Raw genomic sequence first — 5,842 nt, forward strand, 5'->3', positions numbered from 1 at the left:
AGGATCTAGTTTAAAGGTGTACTCCTTCTGAAGAGCCACTCAATGCATATATAAGTAGAACAGCAAAAAAAACCCCAAAAAGCATCAGAGCTAAAACACAGCCCCCCACTGTCCCATGCTGCATGGGGCACTGTGCCACGAGTCCCCCAGTCTCCCCATGGCTACCCCACCTGCCCCAGCTTCGGCCCTTTAAGAAAAAAAAAAAAACCCAGAACTCACTGGTTCTTGCAGTGGCCTCGGGCTTCTGGGGGCTTGTGCAGACCCCCCCCCGGGGCAGTGGGGGGAAATGGGGATCGCCCCCCCACACACACCTGGCAGCATCCAGTGAGTCAGGGCTTTTTTTTTTTTTAAAGAGCTTGGAGCTGGGGCAGGCAGTGCAGCCATTGAGAGTGGGTGGGGAATGGGGCCTGTATGATTGGGAGAGTCAACTAATTCAGCAGCAGCTGAATCTCCGAATCATAGAAGTAGGGTTGGAAGGGACCTTGTAGATCTTCAAGTCCAACCCCCGGCCTGGGCAGGAGAAAAATCTGGGCTCAAATGACTCCAGCCAGGTAGGCGTCAAGCCTCCTCTTAAAGACCCCCAGGGTAGGAGCCAGCACCACTTCCCTTGGAAGTTGGTTCCAGATCCTAGCCGCCCTGACTGTGAAGTAGTTCTTACGGATGTCTAATTTAAACCTACTCTCCAACAACTTGTGGCCGTTATTCCTTGTTATGCCAGGGGGTGCAGTCGATTCGGGACAGTGATTAGAATCACCGAATTGAATCACTGTCCCCCAAATCGGCCCAATCTGAATCCTGAAGTGAATACTAGCCGCTTCACACAGGCTTACTACATATAAAATGTCAGTCTTAATCATTTTTCAAGCTTTATGCCAGCAAAGAAAATGTTAACCTTTCAAAAATGCCTGTAGTTTGCAAGCACTGCACTTCCATACTGAGTTTTCCCAGCAATGCTGAGTTAAAATGATACTTTAAAACATTTTGTGAATTTTATATAACTGCTATAAAAATATTAATTGTAGAACAAACAGCTCTATTAAAATTAATTCTTACTGTGATTTCCTCTACACCAATATCATTTTACCTGATAGCAAGAGATTATTATGCAGGGGGCTAAACATTTTAATCGGACAGCAGATACAATTGCAAGAAGAACATGGTAACAGCAGTGCAACTAAGCTTTTAGGAAATGAGAAGAAACTTTCTCTTCTTGTAATGGTTCTCTTCTAAACATGGTTTGAGGGAACCAGTCTGTTCAGAGGATATCAACAGTGCTGAGCTACTGAGTAGATTTGGTGCATTGTAAGCAAAACTACATGGTCCATTGAGTCTCCAAGCTACACAAGAGAGTTCAGTGATTCAGTGGATCAAGTATGGAAACTTTACCTTGAGCACTATGATTGACGGTCAGTATACAAAGAAAGTGACATTGGTTTGCTGCTCGCATCTCTGGCAACCAATGTGTTTGTAGAGGCAAGTTTATAAGCATTAAATATGCATGAGACAAAGATTTCTTAGGATGATATCTTTTATTGGACCAACTATGTAGTTTGGATATTAGACTTATCCCAGCTACATAATTGGTCCAATAAAAGATAGCACCCTACGACAGGACAGCAGCAATTGGAGCTGGGGTGGAGCAGTTTACTCCAGGACCGGGGCCACAGGGGATCAGCCCGGGGCTTCAGGTGGCAGTGTCAGGTGACAGAGGGGCTGGCTGGGGCTCAAGGGTGCTAGAAATGCAGAGCCATGTGGCTAGGCAGCAGGCAGGAGTGTGACCCCTGCTGACTGGGCACAATTTATGCACTCAGTCAGTGTCTGCACATGCATTTAACTGCAGTTTATACCCTGGCATAAAATATTACTGTCCCTGACAGAAATATCTTATGGCAGCATTCATTCGTTTACTGCAGCCTAATACCATGACACATGTAGACAGTGATACTTTACTCTGCAGCTAATTAGTCTAGTCTGCAGTTAAGCACATGTGTAGATGTGGCCACTGTGTGACATTTTTGTATCCAAATACAGGCAACCCCCACTTAATGCTCTTAATTGGTTCTGGGAAAACAGAGCGTTAAGCAGAACCACGCTAAGCGAAACCTATTTCCCCATAGGCATTAATGTAAATAGAAATAATTGGTTACTGCTGCTTGTTGTAGCTTTTCACCATCGCTGCCACCTCTTCCCACCCCTCCGCCTGCCCGCTGGCTGCTCTGGCCCCACATGCCAACCCACGCCCCACACTCCTGCTGGCTCTTTCACCACAGGTTCCCTCACTCACTGCTTCTTGCCGCTACTGCTTCTTCCTACCCTGCTGCCTGCCAGCTGCTCCAGCACCATGTGCCAGCCCAGGCCCTGTGTTCCTGTTGCCCCACCCTGGGCCCCTGCCAGCACTGGCATGGGCTCTGCACTCATGTCTGCCTCCCGCACTTGCTGCTTTTTGCCACCGCTGCTTCTCCCCACCCGCCAGCCACTCCGGACCCATGTGCCAGCCCAGGCCCCCCACTCCTGCTGCCCTGCCCTGGGCTCCTGCTGGCCCTGACCCTGCGGCACCAGTGCAGGCCTTGAGCTCATGCCTGCCCGCCCACTCGCTGCCAGTCACCACTTCTTGCCACCACTGCTGCTTCACTGAGCACTATAACGAAACTAGCTCAGCATGAAGTGAAATCAGGTATGATTTTTAAATGAGCGCTATAGCGAAATAGCGCTAAGTGAAACCACGTTAAGCGAGGGTTGCCTGTTGCGTAGGATGGGATAGAACCAAGTTAATCTGTATCTCTAGAAGCAGGTATCCCTTTTTGTTAGGGAAATATACACATCATCTGTGTGTTCCATAGCCTAGGAGTAGATGGAGGATTTCATTTTTACCCCTGGGAACCTTATGCTTCTTTTTTTACTTCAACAAAAATCTCTGTTCGTAGTATTGCGTCATTAAGTCTGCTGGGATTCCTTTGTACCAGGATTCCCTTACAAGGATCTCATAGGTCCTTTTGATGATCACTGTTTTAAAATGCAAATCTATTTTCTGGTGTCACATTTTTGCCTTGTCCTACCTTTTAAGGGAAATACGTTGCTACTGTAACATCTGAAAACTCTGCACCTGTTGTGGAAACCATTTCTACTGGAGAAAGGATTTCCTTCATTAAGATGTGCAACTTGGCACTTCTTTCACTAGGGCACAAAAGAGCATTGTTATTTTTCTTGAATGAAAGAAGCCATTACAAAACACAGAAATTGCAAAAGGCCAACTAAGACTGCTGACCCAATAGAAATGATGCAGAGATCTTTATAAGATTTCTTGTATGCATTATTTCTTGCAATAAGCATTAAAATAAAGGTGAGCTAATGCAGTATGTTTGTCACCAGGAACTCTGGTCATATTGAAAAGTAAAAACATTTTACCTTAAGTCTTCCAGGTAATGCTGATACGTTGGGGAGGGGGTTGTTTTCTGTTTAGCACAGGGGCGGGCAATTATTGCCCGTGGAGGGCCGCTTAAGTTTTGGCGAGCTGTCGGGGGCCGCATAAGTAGTTCTGCCACCCAACCCCTGACCTTTGCCACCGGAAGTCCCTCCCCTTGTCCTCTTGGGAAGGGGGGGGGTTACTATCTTAGAACCAGAAAAAAAACAAATCATACACTAGAAGTCAAACACCTACTATATTTTAATTTTATTACAAAAAGTATTTGTCATGACTTGTGATTGTGTACTGTATATAGAAGGGATTGTATAATAACTCAAAAATAAAGTGTCACTCTTTTATATTCTGTGTGGGCGTGAGAGTGTGGGGGGCTTGTGAGAGGATGTGGCTGTGTTGGGGGGCATAGGATATGTTGGGGTGTATGTATATGTCGGTGGGAATTGTGGGGACAGGGAGTGGGTGTGTGTGGTGTAAGGGAGGGTGAGGAGTGTAGAGACCCCTCACACACTTCCCCCATGGTGTGCAGCAGCAGCAGGCAGGGAGGTCAGGGTGCTCGTGCCTGGTGCAGGGACAGCTCCAGCCACTACTGCACGGGGGGAGGGAACGGAGCCTGCCCTATTGCCAGGGCTCCACACTACACGCCTACAGCCCCAGCACTCGCAGCAGGGGAAGCCCTGCACTGGAGCCTGCTGCTTCCCCTGCTCCCTGCTGCACAGGTCGCTGTACTCTGCTGGGAGTGAAGGGAGCCCTGCCTCCTGTTTTCCTGCAAAGTCCAGTGCGGGGCTTCCCTACTGTCAGTGTGGAACTGGAGGCGCCCAATGCAGAGCCCCTGCAATAAAGGCGGCCAGTGCTGTGCTGTGAGTGAGGAGCACACCCCCGCGCAGTCTGCCCTGCTGCTTCTATCACAGGGGCTTTGTGCTGCGTGGCTACAGCTCCACACTCACAGTGGGGAAGCCCCATGCTGGACTCTACAAGGAAACGAGGCGGGGCTCCCTCCACTCCCGGCAGAGTGCAGAGACCTGCTCAGCAGGGAGCGGAGGAAGCAACAGCCTCTAGTGCAGGGCTTCCCCTGCAGCAAGTGTTGGAGCAGCAGGTGCACAGAGTGGAGCCCCGGCGATAGGGCAGGCTCCGCTCCCTCCTTCTGCACAGTGCTGGCCAGAGCCGCACCCTACCAGGCTTCTGCACCAGGCATGAAGGCCCTGACCTCTCCCGACCTGCTGCTGCTGCCAGCAGCTGGGGCTGCACGCCATGGGGGGAGTATGTGGGGAGTCCCTACACTCCCACACCCTGCCCAACTGAGCTCCGGACTCCCACTGCCCTTCTGGGTGCAGGCTCCATGCTGTGCTCCAGCTTCTGCCCACCTTCAACTCCACCCCCCCCCCCACCAGCCCTACTGATTCCCTACCTGCTGCCCCAAGCGAGCAGGTTTTGGCTGCAGTAGGAGCCCTACCTGGGAGCTGCTGGCTGGGCAGAGCCCTTTCACCCATGAGGGTGGGAGTGAGACCCAGTATAGTATGTTGGGGGTTGTACATGTGGGCACCTCACTCCCACCCTCATGAGCAGAAGGGCTGGGTAGGGTGCAGTTCGTTGGGGGGGTGCTGCAGGCTGCAGGAAAGTGCCTGGCGGGCCGGATGTAGCTTGCAGGCTGTATTTTGCCCACCCCTGGTTTAGCACAGCTGCGTACTAACTGGGCACACCTACAAATCCCATTAACGCACAGTGATAAACTCTGGAGCTTATTGCTTCAGAGTTTATGGCTCCTGAGAAGCTCCTGGGCCTGCTGTTTACACAGGCACCTGGACTGCAGCCCACTGAGCTAGATTGGAGCAGCCCCAGCTGGCAGGAGGTCCAGGGGGTCAGCCTGCCAGCCCAGGGCCAATCCAGCTGAGTTCAGTGGGCTGCAGAGGAGCTGACTGGGGCATGAGGGTGCTTCATTGCAGGGCTTGACAGCAGGCAGCCCTCGCACTGAGGCACCTTCATGTCCCAGGCAGCCAGGTCAGTGTCTATATGTGTGCTGCTGTGCATGAAGACATTTCTCCGCAGGGTAGTACTTGTATTTACAAGTAATACCCTGCTGCAGAGTTTATTCATTTTGTGTTCTGTAATAGGAGTGCATGTGTAGATGCTGAGACATTTACTGCAGAGCTAATTAGTCGGCTCCACAGTAAATCTCTCAAGTAGACGTGCCCACAGGAAGCAAAATGCTAAACTACCCTACAAACTTGAGTCATGACACAAACAAAGTTACTTCGCAGTGGATGCGTCTACATGTGCCACCATGGCACCGTTGTTCCTACGCTGTCATTTAGTACTTCCTTTTGGAAGTACTAAAAGACAGCGCAGTAGCAGCCAGTACTGCGCCGTGCGCACCATGCATGGTTATTTTTAGGCACTACATCGCTGTAGCGATGCTCTATAATG

General features: G+C 50.4%; 1 protein-coding gene across 7 annotated transcripts in view; it reads left to right on the forward strand.

Moving 5' to 3' along the window:
- Nucleotides 1-5,842, forward strand: part of TANC2 (tetratricopeptide repeat, ankyrin repeat and coiled-coil containing 2) — an 848,255-nt gene that overhangs the window by 493,620 nt on the left and 348,793 nt on the right. The window lies entirely within an intron of this gene.

Source organism: Gavialis gangeticus, unplaced genomic scaffold, assembly GCF_001723915.1.
Source record: "Gavialis gangeticus isolate Ggan-Ray unplaced genomic scaffold, GavGan_comp1, whole genome shotgun sequence".
NCBI lineage: Eukaryota > Metazoa > Chordata > Crocodylia > Gavialidae > Gavialis > Gavialis gangeticus.